This window comes from Chiloscyllium plagiosum, unplaced genomic scaffold, assembly GCF_037043375.1.
Source record: "Chiloscyllium plagiosum isolate Xiang-an unplaced genomic scaffold, Cpla_swu_hap1 HiC_scaffold_19, whole genome shotgun sequence".
Taxonomy (NCBI): Eukaryota; Metazoa; Chordata; class Chondrichthyes; order Orectolobiformes; family Hemiscylliidae; genus Chiloscyllium; species Chiloscyllium plagiosum.
The window spans coordinates 18,144,288-18,166,392 of NW_028270157.1; the positions used below are offsets into that span (position 1 = coordinate 18,144,288).

Below are 22,105 nucleotides of genomic sequence, written 5' to 3' on the forward strand. Positions count from 1 at the left end.
TTGAAACATTTAGAATACTGAATGGCCTGGACAAAGTAGATCTTTGGGAGATGTTTCCATTGGTAGGAGAGACTAGGACCTGAGGGCATAAACTTAGAGTAAAGGGAAGACCTTAGAATGGAGATAAAGAGGAACTTTGTCAGCTGGAGAGTGGTGAATCTATGGAGTACATTACCACAGAAGGCTGTGGAGGTTGGGTCATTTAAGACCAAGATAGATAGGGTTCTTGAGTATTAAGGTGATCGGGTTTCGGGAAGAAAGCAGGAGAATGGGATTCAGAAACATATCAGCCATGACTGAATGGCAGAGTAGACTCAACAGGCTGAATGGCCTAATTTCTGCTCCTATGTCTAATGGTCTTATAACTTTTTTAATGATAAAAGTTAGGAACTTGGAAAATTTTGGTCATTGTACTGTTTCAATTTAAGGGGGTTGATTTCCACTGCTACTACTACAGAGTGCAATTGTTAAATATCAGTTCACTTACTTGTGTCTGTTTCTTTGGCTTACAGTGTGTCACATGTGCTTAGATTTTAATTTCACATTGGCCTACAACCCTGCCATCCCACCCCAGGATTTAATGACAAGGGAAGTCTTCACTGAAGCAGGAGAAGATTGTGGGAAATGTGTCCTCTTTAAGGAGTGTTCATATTTCAAATGTGAGGTGTTGCTTTTTACATTTGGTGCAGATGGGATACTCTTAATGTGGTGTGAACATCATTATTTTCAAACATCATTCAAATACGAGAGAGTTTATTAGCAAAGTGTGAAAAGGACTCAGCAAGGGGGAATGTGCAATGAAAGGTGCATGAGGCGGAATGTATTCAACCTCTTGGCAAGCTGTCTCTTTGGTGGTGGGGTCAATGACCTCCAACACTATGACCTTTGACATGAGACCTAGTATGTCTGTTATAACTGACCCACAAATCCATGAAACTCACAGCCAGACATCACTCAGAGGGGTTGAGATAAAACAACTGCACATGGGAAAAGCACACAGCGTGCACTGCACAAAATAAGCACTGTCACATTACTCAACGGAGGTAAAACTTCTTCTGCCTGTCCCCTTCAAACCAGCATTAATACAAAATTGTCTTTCTGATTTCAGCAGGCTGCTGAACTGTTAAATGTGTTGCTCCAACAAAGTGGGCAACAAATCAGATTTGTTTCTGACAGGAGACTGGATGATGAGTGACCTACACTAATCCCATCAGTGTAATCAGAAACAGAGATCAATGGCAAATTTACTGTCTTAAACTTATTTAGCAGGCAATGATTTTTTGTAAGATTCACCGCTTCAATTAGTCCAGCTACACTGCATGAAACTTGTGGTTGCTTAGCTCTCACAGTGATATTTATATTACTGCCCTGACTACAATCATTTCAGCAGCTTACCGGTGTAAATTCAGTACTGTTGTGCAAGTTCTGATCTGAAATCAGTGGGAAATAGCTAAGAGAACCCAATGATAGATTATCGCACACCACTTCAGCTGTCAGCCCTGTGCTCCCAGATCCTTTTTGGCTGCTAGTGGTGGAACTCTGGTCAGGTGAGTCTATTTGTATTAAGGCACACATATTCGGAAATATTTCAGCTTGAGCAGGTGACCCATACTTATATCCACGTTCACTTATCTTTGAAAATTGTATGGAATAGAATCAAACTGAACACGCCATCTTGCCTTTGTAACAGCTATCCAATTTAATCAATTTCATTGCTTTGCTTTTTCATTATCCAAGAATTTATTCCTTTTGAGAGTGTCTAATAAATCTGATTCCACATCCTTCAAACAATGCATTCCAGGTCACAACTACTCCTCTACATAAAATCATCCTTCCTACCCCGCCTCTAAATCTTCAACCTGGAATCTGTGTCCTTTGTGTAACTGACCCTCCTGACAATAGGATTAGTTTTTTTTTGTTACTATCTCCATTGAGAAAGCAGTTCTCCAGCAGCCTCACAACCAAGTTCTCAAGGGCAATTAATAATGGGCAATAAATGCTTCGCTGCAACATAGTTTGATGTTGTTATTGAAGTCCATGGCCTAAGCCTAATAGCCAGAGGTGTATTATAATATCATTGCTGCATTCCAAAGAATAGAATCATTTTCACCAGTTGTTAAACAAAAATGAAGAATTAGAATTTATTGGGCCAAGGCAATTTTCAGACACTGGTTAAGGCAACTGAGTTCAGGAGTTAGGCCCCTTACATATGGTGGTGCTTGCTTTAAGAACCCTTTGACCAATGGGACCAGTTTTTAAAAATTCACTTCTACGACATGGGCACTCCTAGCTGGACTAGCCCGCTTACCCCCCACCACAGTTGCCCCTTGAGAGGGTGGAGGTGAATTACCTTGGGTTGAAGTGGAATAAATTCAGCAGAGCAAGAGGCCATTAGCCAAAGGATAATTACATTTTTTTGGAAGTTTCATTTTGAAGCCTGAAGGAAAAACAACATCCTCAGGATCAAAATCCCTTCCCATTGTCCTTCCTTCTACCCTTGCTTCTCCCTTACACACATAATACCGAGCTAAGACAAAGTAAATAATAAAAGTGTTTGGAATTTCCTGAGAATATTTGCAAATTGCCAGCAAATTTGTAACAGGAAAAGTTCTGAGGGTATTCTGGCTGTTGTTTGTATCCACAGTAGCAATCTGTTAGTGTAGTGCTTGTGTGTCTGTTGATTGCTTGCTACTCTCTGTCTGTGATTGGTTAATTGAATTGAGTTGAATTGAATTAACTTTATTGTCACTGTACTCAAATGAGTACAGTGAAAAGTTTATACGTTGTCACTTACAGCGCCATCTTAGGTACAAAGGTACTTAGGTGCAATCCTTAGTTACAGGATAGAGGAAAGAAGAAAAAAAGTGACATTACAGCTATACACAAAAGATCAGAAAAAAAACACTGTTTGGCGGCATGGTGGCTCGCTGGTTAGCACTTCTACCTCACAGCACCAGGGTCCCGGGTTTGATTCCAGCCTCGGGCAACTGTCTGTTTGGAGCTTGCACATTCTTCCTGTGTCTGCGTGGGTTTCCTCTGGGTGCTCTGGTTTCCTCCCACAATCCAAAGATGTGCAGGTTTGGTGAATTGGCCATGCTAAATTGCCCATAGTGTTCAGGGATGTGTAGGTTAGGTGCATTAGTCAGGGGTAAATGTAGAGTAATTGGGTAGGGGAATGGGTCTGGGTGGGTTACACTTCGGAGGGGTCGGTGTGGACTTGTTGGGCCGAAGGGCCTGTTTTATACTGTAGAGAATCTATAAAAATAGAAACAAAGTTAAAAAGACAAATATCATAGTTACTCTCTGCAGCAGACCAGTGCAGGGAGCCTCCACGTGGTCTGACCGCTGGCTGCCAACACAGTCTTCACTGGGCCGGTCTTGCACTGGGCTGCTGGTTGCTGGCCTCCCTGCTCTGGCTGCTGGTGTCTCCGCTGACCATCGATGCTGCGTTTAGGGCCAGGTGTCAGAGGCCGAGAGAAGGGAGGAGTGGGGAGAAGGAAAAGAATGGATGGAGTGGAGGATCTCTGGCTGGAGCATCTTACTCCGCTGTCAACTTACTGGAAGTTAAACTTAGAAAAATTCAGCAAAGTTGAAGAAAAATGAGCTATATGCATGGAGAAGACACTTTAAAGCATTGCATCACACTCTAGATGAACAAACAGAAGTTGGTGTACCGTATCCATATATGTTTGAAACATAAGACAAATAACAAACAGCACCGTTCAAATTGGAGTTCTCCCCAATGTCCTGATTAATATCTAGGTTGAATTTTTAAGGTGAGAGGAGAGAGATATAAAAAAGGCATAAGAAGCAAATTTTATTTACACATGTGGAATGAACGTCCTGACGAAGTGATGGATGCAGGTACAATAACAATGTTTAAAAGACATTTGGATGGATACATGAATAGGAAAAGTTTGGAGGGATATGGGCAGGCTGGTAGGACTAGTTTAGATAGGGATTATATTTGGCATGGACTGGTTGGACCAAAGGGTCTGTTTCTGTGCTGTATAGCTATATGACTCTATAAGTAAGTAGCAGCAAAAGCTGGTTAACTGGTCATTCACCCCGTTGGTCATCTTTAAATTGTAAGGCTCTGAATTAGAATCCCATTCCATGCTTGAACATAAATATCAAGGCTGATAATCCAGTGAGTGGTACACAGTCAAAGCTGTCACCTTTTAGATAAGATGTTAAATTGAGCCCCTACCCTCTTGCTCAGGTGGACGTAAAAGGGGATGTGTTGCCGGACTATTAATCCAGAGACCCAGGTAATGTTCTGAGGATCCGGGTTCAAATCCTGCCACGGCAGAAGGTGGAATTTGAATTCAATAAACATCTGGAATTAAGAGTCTAATAATGACCAAGATTCCATGGTCAATTATCAGAAAACCCCCATCTGGTTCACTAATGTCCTTCAGGGAAGAAAACTGCCATCCTTACCTGGCCTGGCCTACATGTGACTCCACACCCACAGCAATGTGGTTGACTCTCAACTGCCCTCTAGGCAATATGGGACAGGAAATAGATGCTGACTTAGCCAGCAACGCCCTCATCCAATGAATAAAAAAAAAGCCTTGACACAATATTTGAAGAGCGTGACCACTCATCTACCACCATGCCTTCACCCCTGTCCCCTTACTTCATTTCCTGGGAAATATCTATCTCTTAATTGAAGTCACTAACAAAGATTGCTATTTTTGAGCTCTTCCTATGCACAGACTGGTAGCTATGTTTTCTTCAACCAGTAATTCACTGGGGCTGTAAAGCATGTTTAGATGTCTCATAGTCATGAAAAGTGATAATTAAATGCAAAACTTTCATCCCATTATGTGGGGCATTGCCTTACACAGAATGGTTGCGATGTTCTCTGTAGTTTACGGTAACTTTGCTTCATCATAGTTTGTTTCATACAAAGTGTTGTGCAACCCACCGGAGAGATGTCATAAGAGCTATAAAAATGCAAGCACTTGTGCAGTTGTTTTACACTATATCATGTGAAATTACATTTAATATTTCACTGGTGTATTGTATGTTTGTCCCCATTTAAGGGAAGAATGTTATTGCTCAGAAAGGAATTTTTTTTCTTTTTATCTGCCATATGTCAGCCTCAAGAACTCCTATAGAATAAGAGCAAGAGAACGGGTTTGAGGAGGCACTCTTTCAGAGAGCTGGCATACAGCAATGGGTCGAATGGTCCTTTGCACTGTAATATTTAGTGATTCCAGATTACATTGTTGTGCCCACACAAACATTTGAAACAATGGGCAAAATCAGCAGTTTTAAAGGCCGTGGGTTTTTATTTCCCTCTTTAAACCTGAAAGTGGTGTTTCCGGATGAATAAATGACTTCAATTTGTTTCTATGCGTGAATTGAATCAGGTTCCATCAATTAGCAGTGGCAGTGAAAACAGTTTGTGGTTTGTGCCAGCTCATCATTTTCTACTTCACCATTCCAGCCCGAATGACATATCCATTCTACCCTTGATGGAAATGACGCAAATACTCACTTTGTCAGAATATGAATAACCTGTGTTCCTTGGCATCAATGGAATCTCTGGAACACTGTGCTGATCGAAATTCTCCTTCTGAAGGATCTGTTGCAGAAACGCGTTAGCAGCACAGGAGAGGTATTCAAGATCCACATCAGCCGGATCACCACTTCCCCCTCCCACCCAACACACTTTAGCTTCATCCAAAACTTTGTGGCAGAGCAAGATCCTAGTTGGAGGAAACTTGCTTTCTATTATTTCCACAAAATGTCTGAAACATCTACACCAATCTCCCCTGTACAGCATGCGACTAGTCCCAAATTCCTTTAATCAAAAACTGTTCTGGACTCTAGTGGTAATTTGTCAATGACACTCTACTTTCACTACCTGTTTTTTACAGTGTTATTATTTTGAGCTTATTTCATTTCAATCATTTTTGTTTGATTTTCATAAATATTCAATGTAACTTCACATTAAATCTTTAACAATTTTTTTTTATTTGTTACAGGACATGGGTGTAGCTGGCTGGGCCAGTACATATTGCCCATCTCTGAACGGTCTTGTGAGGGTGGTGGTTGTTATAGATGGATCAGGAAAGGTCAGAAAGGGTTAAAACTTAATTGAGTATGACAAGTACCACCCACTGTGATGATATAATGAGAATGGTGGGAGAGTAAAATAGGATTTTGTGCGAATCAGACTAAAGATAGCTGCTTAGTAGTCTATGTAGTAATAGAGTCTTAGTCATACAGCAAAGAAGTAGGGCCTTTGGCCTACCAGGTCTATGCTGACTAACAAAAACCAAACTATACTAATCCCATTTACTTGCATTTGGTCCATAGCCTACTATGCCCTGGCACTGGAAGTGCTCATCCAGATGCTTCTTAAACATTGCGAGAGTACCAGCCTCCACCACACTCTCACGTAGCATGTTCCATATATCTACCATTCTCTTGGTGAAAACATTACTTCTCAGATCTCCTCTAAACCACTCACTCCTCACCTTAAACGTATACTGTCTGGTCATAAACATGTCCACGATGGGGAAGAGATTCTCACGATCTACACTTTGACAACCTTTTCTTAGAATTTGAAACATTTGCAGAGAAACTACATATTACTTGCCATACAAGACTATTCTCGTTATACAAGAAAGTGGCTACATTTGTATACGTAGACCACATAAGCCCCTAAAGAACCCACATATTTAGAATAAAAGGGTAGCAGAGCACACAACATTGTGATCAACGTGGGATCTGAGATTTAACTTCACTGCACCCATCCCAATGAGGCAAACATAGTTCTAATCCTGAGGACTTTGTGGAAAACAGATACTGCTGATTTATGAGGACAGCAAACCCCAAAACACCTTATGGGAACTCTCAACACAAAAACCTTTTCAAAGAACAACACTGAAAGCATTCCAGACCTGACAAGAGAGGTGCTGGAACAGCAGAGATCTGCAGCTCCAAGGCAGAGGTACAGGCTGTATCATGAGGAGATGGTCTGTGGGAATAATCCTGAGCCTGAGTGAATGGAAATCGCAGATTGTGTGACTGAAAGCAAAAAATTCCAGTTAGAAAGGGGAAACTTTAAATGGTACTGTCATTCAGGCTGAAAGGGCAGGAATTTAAAAACAAATAGATTGCAACTCACATTGAATACTGCCACCATCGTGAGTGGATAGAACAAGTCATGTTTATAAAGAAATCAGAGCAAATAGAGCCAAGAGAAGGAACCTGCATATTCTGGGAGTGGAGCTAACCAAAGAAATTATATACTCAGTGTTTGTAATTCTGTACCACAAAGAGCTGTGGAAACTGAGTTTTTCAGTAAGTTTAAAGCAGAGATTAATAGATTTTTGATTATTAATGCTGAAGAGGATTAGATTACTTACAGTGTGGAAACAGGCCCTTTGGCCCAACAAGTCCACACCACCCCACCGAAGCGCAACCCACCCATACCCCTAACCCAACACTACAGGCAATTTAGCATGGCCAATTCACCTGACCTGCACATCTTTGGACTGTGGGAGGAAACCGGAGCACCCGGAGGAAACCCACGCAGACACGGGGAGAATGTGCAAACTCCACACAGTCAGTCGCCTGAGGCGGGAATTGAACCCGGGTCTCTGGCGCTGCGAGGCAGCAGTGCTAACCACTGTGCCACTGTGCCGCCCACGAGGATATGGAAATAGAATTGGTTAAAGACATTGAACTGTTTGGTCAGCTATGGTCGAATTAAGTGTTGGAGCAGGCTTGACAGACTGAATAGCCTACTTCAGTTCCTATGTTCCTAAGAGAAAGGCAATCTAAAGATGCAAACAATTCTTGTGGAACCTTCCCTCTGTCATAACATCAGAAGTGGGATGTTCATTAATGATTGCACAATGTTTAGCATCATTTGGAACTCCGCAGATACTGGAGCAGTCCATGCCCAAATAGCAATTTCCAGGCTTGGTTGCTGACAAGTAGCAACCAATATTTGTACCATACGAGTGCCAGGCAATGATCATCACAAACAAGAGAGAATCTAACATTGTTCCCTGACCGCCAATGGCATTTCTCTTACTGAATCCCCCACTGTCAACATCTTGGGATTTCCATTGACCAGAAACTCAAATGGATTAGCCTTATAATTATAGTGACTTCAAGAGCAGTTCTGAGACTAGGAATCCTGCAGTGAGTAACTCACCTCCTGACTCCTCAAAGCCTGTCCACCATCTCCAAAGCTAAGGTCAGGAGTGTGCTGGAATACTTCCTCTTTACCTGGATGAGTGCAGTTCGAACAACATTCAAGATGCTTGATACCAACCAGGTTGAAACAGCCTGCTTGATTGGCACCATAAATATTCTACAACATGCATTGTAGAAGTTCATCAAGAGTCCTTAGACTGTACTTTCAAACCATGACTACCTCTAACTGTAAGGACAAGGGAAGCACTATCCCTCCCACACGACTAATCCCGTATGGCCTCTACACGGCTTACTCACTCACTCGAGATCCTTACCACCTTTCACCCATCTGCACCAGCACTAACAGCTCTGCCAACAACTTCTATCTCACTCAATCCATCCCTTTTATTTTTGAAGAAAATGGTCCATAATTGAGCAAAAAGAGCCAAAATGGGTGGTAAGAAGAGACAAACCTGACTGTGATTACCCTGAGTGGCTGACTGACTGTGTCCAAATCCCTGGATTGGTGTCAGAGGACTGCCCTCAATTTATTGTGTCAGGCCACCCTAACTGGAAGGGTGCCTCCCCTGACTGAAGACTACTCCCTTTCGACTTTGAGAACACAGTGTGTTTGCTTGGGCATTGCTGGCTCATGGTGAAGGTATGAGGTTGAAATAGTTTGGTGCTGTACAGCCACAGATATCTGATGTCTGTTGATAACCACTCATCCAGGTAAAGAGGAAGTATTCCAGCACACTCCTGACCTTAGCTTTGGAGATGGTGGACAGGCTTTGAGGAGTCAGGAGGTGAGTTACTCACTGCAGGATTCCTAGTCTCAGTTTGCCTGTGATCTATAAGTTCTGATTGAGATGGTAAAGCAGAAAAAGGCAATGCTGTGACGCTCAAAGTGATGGAGCACTAAGAGAGGATGTGAGGATTCCTGAGATGCAACTTGGTCCAATCCATTGGCTTGTCCTTGCCCCTGTATGCAGAGTGTCCTTGTATCAGTGTTTCAATGACAGGTGCCAGTGCAATCCAAAATGCAGAACTATCCTGTAAGTGACCAGAGATGTGCCATGAAGGTGTGGTCAGGCTGCTTTGTATCCGATGGCAATGTTTGTGCATGTGAGATTTGTGCTGTCATTGTCCATGGAGTGAACCTTGAGATGTTGGTACTGGATGGAGACCCAGAGGAACAAGCAGTGAGCTAGGGTCACCAGATACCTGCAGTGATTTTTCATGTTAACTTACTGATGTTTACGTACATGATCAGCTGTAGCATCTGAACAATACTGTTTCAGGAATTCCCAATTTCTTGGTTCTATTAAATGGGTGGAGAATGGGAGAGTACAGATTAATGAGGTGAGATTAAGTAATAATTATGGTAATAATGAGCAATAAACCTTATTAATGGGCCTCTCGCTGCTCACTAGTGAGAATGTTATTTCAATATCTGAGTTTGTTAGGAAATCTCAGTGAATATCTAAGAGATACTAAGGAGCTGGGTGTTTTCCCAAAATTGACCATGCAGTGAACCCAAAGTGAGTTGATCTAGAAAATCACACCATCAGTATTGTGACTCAAAGTAAAGAGGGTTTATATAACTGTCTTGATGATAATTGTACTGAGGAGAATCAAAAGTGAAAGCTTTAATTGGATGACTTTGGACTGACCAATTGTGGTTAAAGAACAACATTTTATAGAACTGTGTAACTGCATGGTCCAGATTTGTGCTATTACTTGTGGTTTTTTTGATCTTTGTTGTGTTGACTATGTTGTAAAAACTATCTCTTTTTATTTGAAATATCTGGTTTTGATTTGTATTAGAGTAAAGGTTACAAGAAATTGAATCGTTAGTAATTTTTTCATTTAGTGGTCTTTGAACAAATTTGGTGATTTTGGTTTATGGTACCCACAAGTAGGGTGATAATACCTGATATTGCTCCATTTTCAAGTCCTCTCTGGCACTGATTTAGAACTGGATTGGAATTTTAGCCCCTTTAGTTTAGGATTGTCTTTTTTGACATTTTGTCATTCAAAACTGAAAAGTAAAACCTCAGTAAAGTGAAGTTATGTTAATACAATAATCAAAACTTGGCAGTATCACAGAAAAAGAACCTATTAATTGGATATAATATGTGGTTCATTTATCTGGAATTGATCTTGTTAAGATAATTAACATCTCACTTCTTCACCCATTAAATGATACAAAGAATTAACAATTGTTCCATTATACTCAATTAATAGATTCCACTATACGTCATTACTTCAGAAGATGTGGCAGGATTGATCAGCTGGGAAACTGGTGCAATTCATTTGTCCATTTCACAGTATGACTGCGTACTTTGTTTTTTTTCTCAGAAAGGAACAGAATGATTGAGCAGATTGTTCAGTTGCCACTGAATAAAACACTGAACTGTACAATTAGCTTGGATGAATTGAATCCCTGAGAAGTGAACATGTCTATTTCACAAGTAAAATGTCTGTTTTAAGGTTATATTTTTATCTGTTTAAATCCTTTGTTAAAAAAGTTGTTTTAGCAAGTTAGGTAAATCTTTCTATTGCACATTATAGATGATCCAACAATTAAATTGTCATTGCAAATTGGTGTGGATTCATGTATTTTAAACTGGGTAAACAGAGGGAGAAAAACTCGGAATTTTGCAGCATTACTTTCTCTGGAGGTGCTAAGCTGTCTTAGTCAAAACATTGAGCATTTTAAAGTGTGGTCACTGAATGCAGATTAACGTAGTGGACAAATGAAGTTTGCAAAGTTCAAGACCTCTATCAGTGCTACAGAATTGCAAAATCGCAGAATTGTTACAGTGCAGAAGGAAGCCATTTAGCCAATCATGTCTGCGCCAGCTCTTGGTGTATTATAGCTTAGTGCTAACATCTTGAATTTTCGCTGCAATCCTGTACATTGTTTCTATCTAAATAATCATCTAGTGCCCTCTTGAATGCCTCAATTCAACCTGCCTCCATTACACAGTACATTCCAGACCTGAACCAGTATCCAGGTGAAAACGTTTATCTCTTCTCTCATTTTCTTCTTTAGCAAAACACTTAATAACTGTGCCCTCTGGTTCTCAATCGATTTATGAGGGCAACAGTTTCTTTCTATCCACTTATCTAGGCCCCTCATGTTTGTGTAAACTTCTTACTGAATCTCCCCTCATCCTCTCCTTTCAAGGAAAACAGCCCAACTTCTCCAATCTGTCCTCAAAACAGAAGTTTCACAAAACTTCAACCATTCTTGAAAGCCTTATCTGCATTCACTCTAATGCATTCACCTCCTTTCAATTGTCTGGCACTCAGAACTGTACAACGGTACCCCAGCTGAGGTCTAATCAGTGTCTTACATAAATTCATCATAACCACTCGGATCTTATACTCTATGGTATCATTTATGAATTCTGGAATACGATATCCTTTATTATAGCTCCCTCTGCCTGTCTTGCTACTTTTAATCCAGCAGAAGACTTAGAATATACCTTTTAGTTTATACTTATTGTCTGTGTTTGTTTGTACCAAAGTGCATCACCTAACATTTCTGTGTTTTGAATTTAATCTGCCCACTCTGCCAACTTGTCAACGTCCTTTTGAAGTTTTACACTGTTCTGTTCCCAGTTCATAATTCTTCAAAGTTTTGTGATATCTACAAACATTGAAATAGATCCTTATGCACCAAGATCTAGAATATTTTATATATATGGGGTAAAACAAAGGTCCCAATCCTGGAGAACTCCATGACAAATCATCTAGCCTGAATGGCAATGGCCTAGTGGTATTATCACTAGACTATTAATCCAGAAACTCAGCTAATGATCTGGGGACCTGGGTTTGAATCCTGCCACAGCAGATGGTGCAATTTGAATTCAATCTTTTTTTTAAAAAAAGTCTGGCATTAAGAATCTATTGATGACTGTGAAATCATTGCCATTGGAAATTTTAATCTGGCTCACTAATGCTCTTCAGAAAAGGAAATCTGCCATCCTCACCAGTCCTACAGCATTGTGGTTGGCTTTCAATTGCCCTTGGAAATGGCTGAGCAAGCCAAGGGGTGGCTAGGGATGTACAACAAATGCTGGCCAGCTAATAATGCCATGAGTGAATGAAAGAAAAGGTATGGTATGATTTGATCCCCTGCCTCTGAATTATTAGTGTGGGCCTCTGGATTACTAGTCCTTTCACATTATATTCTGCAGCCTTAAAAAATGTAGTTTATATATAAATGAATTCACTTAGCTGAATCTGGCTCTGAGCTCAGCTGGTCATGTCATTGATCTGTGTTCCTTTCTGTGACAGGCCAACTTTGACACTGTTTGTGTTTAGGTCTCAAGTCCTTTTTGTCTCTTTTCATTAAAAACAACTTGTTAAGTGTAAGATGTAGAAAAAACACCGGTGTAAAAACTAATTACAATAAAGTGAAGGATTCTTCAAATGTAAACAGCAGGGGTATAAGAGTAATCTTGATCCAGCATTTTCTCATTCTCCACATACTCTTGTTCCATGTACCTCTGCACACACGGCGATAAAAATGATCCACAATGAAGTATTGCTTCTTGCATCATGCAGTGCTCTCAATTTTTATTCCTGATTATTTGCATCCTGGGTATTACTAGTAATCCACTCAGCCAACTTATCTCTCCTGTTAGTATAATTTTCTGGTCAACCTTTCTCATGCTCCAGCACTCGTATCCATATAATTACATATGGGATTGCATAGAAAGTGCAAGACAGACAAGAGTCATTCAGTCCAACTTGTTTCTACTGACCTTTATACTCTTATTATGAAGAGACTCCAAATTTCTTTAAAAGGATTAAGTATGAGAGCTGACAGGAGGAGAGAAGGGGTAAGGTGTGCTAAAAGTATCCCATTTCATGTGATAGTAGGCTAAGAGTGGGTGAGATTGGATTGGCTATGCTGAATGCAATGCAACCATATCATGAAAGGACAAGGGGGCCTATTGACTGCTTAAAGGAACAATATTGAATATATAGTGCATTAGTCTTTATGGCAGAAGACATTAACAGCATTCAAAAATTACTAAATAATCAAGGTGTGAAAGGGGGAGAGGAAATAAATTCAAGAACTATCTTTAGAGGAAGATATTATGGAAACTAATGAGGCTAAAGACTGATAAGCCCCCATGGACCTGATAGCTTGCATTATAGAATATCAAAGGAAGTATCTGCAGAGATAATCTTGCAAGAATCTTTAGATTCTGGAAAAGTTCCAAAGGAATAGAAAACTGCCAATGTAACACCCTCCCAAAAAGGAAAGAGACAAAAACAGGTAAAATCATGCCTGAGAAATTTATTAGATTTCTTTAAAGTTGAAATAAACAAGATAGATGAAGGGAACCAGTAGATATGATATATTTAGACTTCCAAAAGGTTTTTGATAAGGTACCACACATAGGCTACTTTACTAATTAAAGCTCATGGTGCTGCATGTGGTTTGCTTGCATGGATTAAGGATTGACTACCTAGTAGAATGCAGAGAGGGGGTCAGGGGAAGGGGTATTCTCAGAATAGCAACTTGTAACTAGTCCACAGCAATCAACGCTGTCGTCACAATTATTTACAGACTGCGATGAAGGAAGTGAGTATTGTATAGCTGTGTGTGTGGCTCCTACAAAAGTGGGTGGGAAGATGATTGATGAGGATGACACAGAGATATAGACAGGTTAAGTGAATGGACAGAAGTGTGGCAGAATGGGATATACTGTGGGAAACTTTGAAGCACTTTGGCAGTAAGAACAGAAGAGCTGAATATTATTTAAATGAAGAAGGAATGCAGAAAGCTGTAGCACAGAGGCATTGGGGACTCCAGAGAATGAATCACAAAAAGGTAATGGACAAGTTCACTGGATAATAGGGAAGGCAAATGGACTACTGAACCAAATTGAGAAGGAACTTCTTCACCCTGAGGGTTGTGAATCTGTGGAATTCCATGTCTAGTGAAGTAGTTGAAGCTTCCTCATTGAATGTTTTTAAAGCTAAGATAGATAATTTTTTGAACAGTAAAGGAATTAAGGGTTATGATGAGAGGGCGGATAAGTAGAGCTGAGGCCATGAAAAGATCAGCCAATATCTTGAATGGTGGTGCAAGTTCAAAGGCCAGATGGCCTACTCCTGCTCCTAGTTCTTACGTTCTTTAATTTAAAGGGAATGGAGTATAAAAATAGGGAAGTTTTGCTAAAAGGATAAAAGGACTATATATAGCCCCAGCTAGTCATGATATATATTATACAATTTATTTGAGGAATCTAAATGTTAAATGCAGATGACAAAGCTGGTAGGAGAGTGAACCGTGAGGAGGATACATTGATACTTTAGTCAGAAGTCACACAACACCAGGTTATAGTCAAACAGGTTTATCTGAAATCACAAGCTTTTGGAGTGCTGCTCCTTCATCACTTGACTGGTGTCATGTGACTTCTGACCTTGTCTGTCCTAGTCCAACACTGGCACCTCCATTTCATTTAAACAAGTTGAAAGTGGGCAAATGCGTGGCAGATGAAATATAACTTGGATAAATGGGATAATATCCATTTTGTTCGCAGAAACAGAATGGCAGATTATTATCTGAATGGTGATGGATTGGGGAAGAGAGGTGCAGTGAGACCTGGTCTTTGCACACCAATTGCCGAAAGTAGGCATGCAAATGCAGCAGATGGTGAAGAAGACAAATGGTATGTTATCCTTAATAGTAAGAGGATTTGAGTACAGGAACAAGGATGTCTTGTTGCAACTGTACAGGGCTTTGGTGAGACCACATCTGGAGTATTGTGTAAAGTTTTGGTCTCCTTATGTGAAAAAAGGTGTTCTGGCTATAAAGGGAATGCAATAAATGTTTACCCAACTGACTTAGCAGGACTGATGTATGAAGAGAAACTGGATCACTTGGAACTATACTTTTGGCTGAATATATTGGTTCAAGTTTAGAAGAATGAGGGGAAATTGCATAGAAACCTATAAAATTCTAACAGGACTAGGCAGGGTGAATGCAGGAAAGGTGTTCCCATTTAGCGGGGAGCCCAGAATCAAGGGGTCACAGTCGAAGGATATGGGGTAATTCATTTAAGACTGAGTGGTGAACCTGTGGAATTTTCTTACACGGAAAGTGGTTGAAACATTGAACGATTTCAATAAGAAGCTGTAGTTCTTAAAGCTAAAAGGATCATCGAGTACTGAGTTGGATGATTAGCCATGGTCATGTTGAATGGCAAAGTAGGCTCAAAGGACCTAATAGGTAACAGACTTCGCTTATTTTTAATTTTGCATTATAATTTCCAACATTTACATTTACAATGTTCGCTAGGCTTTATTAGGTCAAAGTGCTGTTAAGTCCAATAGGTCAAGTTGCTAATAAGCATACTTGAAATGAGTTTAAAATGTAATTGCTATTCAGTTATGGAATCTTAATCATACTATTGTACTGCATGGAAATAGACCTTTCAGTTCAACTCGTCCATGCCACTCAGATATCCCAAATTAATCTCGTCCCAGTTGCCAGCATTTGGCCCATTTTGCTCTAAAGCCCTCCTATTCATGTACCTATCCAGATGCCTTTTAAATTTTGTAATTGTTCCAGCCTCCACCACTTCCTCTGGCAGCTCATTCCATACAAGCATCACACTCTGCGTGAAAAAGTTGCCCCTTAGGTCCCTTTTAAAACTTTCCCCTCTCACTCTAAACCTATTTCCTTTAGTTTTGGATTCCCCTACCCTCGGAAAAAGACCTTGGCTATTATCTAAGCCACTTATGATTTTATAAACCTCTATAAGGTCACTCTTCAGCCTCTGACACTCCAGAGAAAATAGCGCCAGTCTATTCAGACTCTGACAGAAATTGAAGAAATTGCCAGGAATGGATTTATCTCTGTAGTAAGTTAGACCAAAAGAAGATTGCTTTAATGCACTTTATTTAAACCACATACAGAGCAACTTCGGTTATCCAAATTTCGATTATCAAAATTTCAGATTATCCGAACAAGATCTCAAGGTCCCGATGCTTGGGTAAACTGTGACAATGACAAAGCCTGAGGATGTAAAAATCTCTTGCTCCATCTTCCATTGTATCACTTGAAGTATGATACTCTATTTGAAACAAGACCCTCTGTTGTGACATAACAGCTACATATTAAATAAAAGCTTAAATAAGAGAACTTACTGAGCGAGAGAAGCTGGATCTGGGACCATGGCATGTCTGTCGTAAGGGGAACATGTGACACCACTGGCCATTGGGAGAACTGCAACCTGGTCTCACACCCACTCCCCGTGGCCATCAGATCAGTTATCCGAACATTCGATTATCTGAACAAAATACTCACTGCCCGTGTCGTTCGGATAATCGAGACTGCCCTGTATCATGGTACCTTCACACTTTACAAACTGTAATTAGAAAAATGTAAAAGATTTGTTTATGCATTATAATTTATCAACTTATCAAAGTTTATCATAGAAAATTAATTATGCTGAATTTCAGTTGCTGTTAAATGTAAAATATTAGAACTCTTTTGAGCTCCCAGCAAGAGTTATCAATAAATCTATTTTGAATGGCAACTGTTGAGTTTGCTGACGCATTCAGAGAATTCTCTTCTCTCCCCTGAACAGTGACATGAGATCTTTAGTGTTCACCTGAACAGGCGAATAGGGTTTTAGTTTAACATTGTAACTGATGAGCAGCACCTCCAATAATGCAACACTCTTTGTACTGAAGTGTAGGCCTGTATGAGCAAGGCGTGGAGTGGGCCTTGATCCCATGACCTTCTGACTTGGAGGTGAGTGCACAGGCCCTTCCAAGGAGGTTGGGTGCTAACTCTGTACATGATATGTTTATCATGAGCCTTTTTCTCTGGCTACTCAGAGGATCTCGCCTTTGACCTAGTAATTCAGGACTGTGACTACAGTACAAGGATTCTAGGTTTATTGGGGTCAAGTGGGTCAAGTTTGAAAGCCCTGTTGTAATCTGTTGATGGGATACAAGCATTGCTCCTGAATGAGACTAACCTTTGAGTGAGGGTTATATGCATGTTGCAGGTGAAAGATTTTGATAGTATGCATTCACTTTACACCAGTTACAGTATCAACTACTCCCAAAGCAATTCCTGGTCTTGTATTACAGCAACTATTACACTATTACAATTTATAGTGCAATAGTAACCAGTTTCTACAATGTATCAAAAATTACTATAGTTAATTTGGAAGAAAAAACGCATGTTTACATGTTTAAAAATGAATTTGCTTAAATCACATAAATAAATAAATCTTATCCAGCCTCTTGTAAAGCTTCAAAATCCATTTGCAGACAGCATAAGTGACTTTCAGATTGAGGGTAAATCGGAAAAAATATTTCAAGGTTACAAACATAAAGACCAATGGGAATTTGAAAAAAAAAACAAATTAACAACTAAGTAAACAAAATAAAGGTACAGGGCCAGGCAATGTGTTGTACCTGCATGGTTTGGGAGATGGTAGACTCCTACATAGGTGTGACGACAATTGAAGCAAGTATTCATTGCTTAAGGAACTCCAGCTCAGAGTTGATGAGCTGGAGTCTGACCTCTGACCTCTGAACATTGTGACACATTAGGAAGGGAGAGAATTAACTTTGACAGTGTTTGAGGAGGCAGTCACATTCCTTACATTAATTACCTTGAATTCAGTGGTCAGGGATGGGAGGGTGTGACTATGAGTGAAGCAGGTAGAGGGATCCAAGAGGTAGTACTGAAGGAGCTTCAGCCCTTGAGCTTGTCTAACAAGTTTGAGATTCTTGCTACCTGTGTGGATGAGAGCAGGGGCTGTAGGGTGAATGAGCAAATTGATCATAGCACCATGTACAGTCATTAAACAGAGGTTAGAAAAGAGAAATGTAATTGCAAATGGGGATAGCATTGTCAGGGAATAGGCACTGGACTCTGTGGCCAGGATCAAGAGTTCTGAAGCCTGTGTTGCCTGTTTGGTGCCTGGGTTCAGGGTATCAGGATATGGGTGGCACTGTGGCTTATGGGCAGCACGATGGCTCTGTGGTTAGCACTACTGCTGGTTTGATTCCAGCCTCAGGTGACTTTATGTGTAGATTTGCACATTCTCCCCGTCTGCATGGGTTCCCTTTGGGTGCTCCGGTTTCCTCTCACAATTCAAAAATGTGCAGGTTAGGTGAATTGACCGTGCTAATTTGCCCATTGTGTTCAGGGATATGTAGATTAGATGCATGAGTCAGGGATAAATGTACAGTAATAGGGTAGGGGAATGGGTCTGGATGGGTTACTCTTCAGAGGATTGGTGTGGACTTAATGGGCCAAATGGCCTGTTTCCACACTGTAGGGATTCTATGATCTCAGCTAGGCTGCAGAGGAACTTAGAGTGGGAGGGTAAAGATTGTGGTCCATGCAAGTAAAAGAAAGAAAAAGGTTTTGCTGGGAATATGAGCAGCTACAGGCTAAATTAAAAGGCAAAATGAGAAAGGCAATAATCTCCAATTACTACCTGAGCCATAAGCTAATTGGCACAGGGTAGCCATGTGGCTCAAAGATTGGTGTGAGAGAAACAGGTTTGAATTCATGGGACATTGGCACCAGTACTGGGGAAGGACAGAGCAGTCCTGATAGGACGGACTGCACCTGAATCAGGCTGAGACCAGAACCCTGGTGAATTGCAATAACAAGGCTTTAAACTAAATATTTGGGAGGTGAGTTCAGTTGCATGGAAAACTAAAATTAAAGGAGAAGATAGAATTGCTGGTTAGCGATGAGAATTGGTTGTTACCAGAAAAAATAGAAAAGACAGGATGTGTGAATGATTTATTGTACCAAGAAACCATAAAAGGATAGGGAAACTTGATAATGGAACAGACTTTGTATCTTATTCGGAATAAAGTCGATGAACTGATATTGCAAATCAAGGTAAATCAAGATTGCAAGGACTTTAAACTGGTTAAAGGAGAGGAGGACTCAGGAGAGGTTATTAATGTTTCCAGACAAACAAGAGGACCAGAGATTATGGAAAGGCTCAGGAATCTAATTCAGGCACTCTAGGTAGCAGTATGAATGGGGGCAGTGAACACAGGACTGAGGGTGCTGTACTTAAATGAGTGCATTATATGAAACAAGCTAAATGATGAAAGAGAATAATATGAGGTTAAGCTAGTTACTAATATAAAAAAAATTGGATGACGTTTTTTAGATATATAAAAGATAAGAGAGAGACAAGATTGGACATTGAACCACTGGAAACTTAGGCTGGAGAAGTAGGAATGGGGACAAAAGAAACAGTGGAGGAACTGAATAGGTACTTTGCATCAGTACATCACTGTGGAAGACATCAGTACATCAGAATTTCAGGGAGCAGAGGTGAGTGTAGTGGCCATCACTAAGGAGAAGGTGCTGGGAAAGTTGAAAGGTCTGAAAGCAGATACATATCCCTGACTACACCAGTGTTCTATAGGAGATAGCTGAGGAGATTGTGGAGGCATTGGTGATGATATTTCAGGAATCACTGCAGTGAGGGTGCCAAAGGACTAGAAAATGGCTAAGTTACACCCCCTTTTAAAAAGGGAGGGAGGCTAAAGACAGGAAATTATAGGCTGGTTATCCTTACCTTGGTCATTGGTAAGATTTTAAGAGTCCATTAGTAAGGATGAGATTTTGGAGTACTTGGAACCGTATGGTGAAATAGGGCTGAGATAGCATGGCTTCATCATGAGATTATACCTGACAAATCTATAAGCATTCTTTGAGGAGGTAACAAACAATTTGGACAAAGGAGAGCCAGTGAACGTGATCTGTTTGGATTCCCGGGAGTCCTTTGACAAGGTGCCACTCAGGAGGCTACTAAATAAGATAAGAGCCCATGGAGTTCAGGCATGGTTAGAGAATTAGCTGACTGGCAGAAGGCAGAGTGGAGATAAAGGGGTCTTTTCCAGGATGGCAGTCAGTGACTAGTGTTGTTCTGCAGGGCTCCGTGTTAGGACCACATCTATTCCTGTTATACATTAACAATCCAGATGAATGGCATTGTTGCTACACTTGCAGGTGACACAGAGATAGGTGAATGAACAGGTAGTGTTGAGGAGGCAGACAGGCTGCTGAAGGACATGGATATTTATTCATTCATGGAATGTCGGCATCACTGACTAGGCCAGCATTTATTGCCTGTCCCTAACTGCCTAGAGGGCAGTTAAGAGTCAACCATATTGCTGTGGAAGTGGTGTCACATGTAGGCCAGTCCAGGTAGGGATGGTAGTTCCCTTGCCTAAAGGACATTAATGAACCAGATGAGTTTTCCTGATAATCGACAATGGCTTCATGTCTTCATTAGACTCTTAATTCCTGACTTTTTATATTGAATTCAAGTTCCACCATCAAGTTCCCAGGCCCTAAGAACATTACCCGAATTTCTGGGTTAACAGTCTATTGATAATGTCACTGGGCCATTGCCTCCCCAGAGAGGGCAAAGAATTGGCAGATGGAATACAATGTGGCAAAGCGTGAGGTTATATACTTTTGATAGGAAGAATAGAGGCATAGATAATTTTCTAAATGAGAAAAGGCTTCAGTAATCTGAAGCACAAAGATACTTGTGAGTCTGAGTTCAGATTTTCTTAAGGTTAACGTTCAGGAAGGCAAGTGCAATGTTATCATTCAGTTCAAGAGGGTTAGAATACAAGAGCAGAGATGTATTTGGAACATTATGAGCAGTTTTGGGCCCCTTATCTAAAGCTTTGGAGGGGCACTTGTCGTGAGGAGCAATTAAGAATCCTGGGTTTCTACTTAATGTAGTTTAGAAAGGTGGGGTGGGGAAGTGGAATCTTACTGACACTTACAGACACTTACAGAATACTGAGCCTGGATACAGTGGATGTGGAGAGGGTGTATTCACCAACATGAGAGACTTGGACCCGGCGCAACATCGAGGGCCAAAGGGCCTATTCTGCACTGTATTGTTCTATGTTCTATTATTACACCTCTAATCTAACCCCATTACATCCCTAACACTACACCTTACTACAACCTAACATAACCACCACTATACATCTAACCTAACTGCCTATTACACCCCTAATCCAGCTCCCCATTCCACTCCTCACTAGTAGACTCCTAATCCAATCTCCATTACTGTTCAAACCTATTTCCCATTTAGAACCTCAACCCAAACACCAGCACACTCCTAATCCCGGTCATTACTCCACAACCCAAACACCAGTATACTCCTAATCCTGGTCATTACCCCACAACCCAAACACCAGTAATCTCCTAATCCAGGTCATTACCCCACAACCCAAACACCAGTACTCTCCTAATCCAAGTCATTATACCCCAAGTTATTAAAATTTGGTTGCCAGGGTGACGAGTGCAAGTCGGGTGACAGGTACTGGGGGGGAGTGTCAGTAGTCAGGGCGGCAGGTGCAGAGGGGGAGTGTGTTGGTTCACGGAGTGACAGGGGGGTCAGTTGTTGGCTTGACGGGTGCTGGGTGACAGGTGGGAGGGGTGGTGGGAGCGGGTCAGTTTCAGTGGTGAGTGGTGTGGGGGGAGTGGGTTGTTGCTGGGGTAACGGGTGCAGGGGTCACAGGTCGGTCGCCAGGGTGACTGGAGCGGGGGGGAGAATGGGTAGCTTGGCAGTGCAACCGATGCAGGGATGTGTGGGTCGGCTGAAAGGGTACGGGGGGGGGGAGCGCAGTTAGTTACCGGGAGGCAGGTGACGTGGGGGAGGGACGGGGTCAGTTGTTGGGGGTGGGCACCCTTGGGGGGGGGGGGGGGGGCATGCTGGTCATCACGGTTACAGGGGCTGGGCAGTGGTGAAGGGCGCCGGCCGGGAGTGACGGGTGACCTGGGGGGGGGGGAGCGGGTTGGTTGTCAGGGTGACAAGTGCCACCCTGACAGGTGCCAGGGACAGGGTTTGGTTCAATACTCGGGATAACGGGTGCCGGG

At 41.4% G+C, this 22,105-nt stretch overlaps 1 long non-coding RNA gene across 1 annotated transcript in view; it reads right to left on the bottom strand.

Annotated features, from left to right (window-relative positions):
- Positions 1–2,749: 2,749 nt before the first annotated feature.
- LOC148146724 (uncharacterized) overlaps positions 2,750–22,105 on the bottom strand; it is an 82,481-nt gene continuing 63,125 nt past the window's right edge. Inside the window, exons 3-4 of the long non-coding RNA XR_015760384.1 lie at positions 16,508–16,568; positions 2,750–3,255 (exon numbers count right to left, since the gene is read on the bottom strand). This is a non-coding gene — a long non-coding RNA (uncharacterized LOC148146724). The remainder of the gene's footprint in view (positions 3,256–16,507; positions 16,569–22,105) is intronic.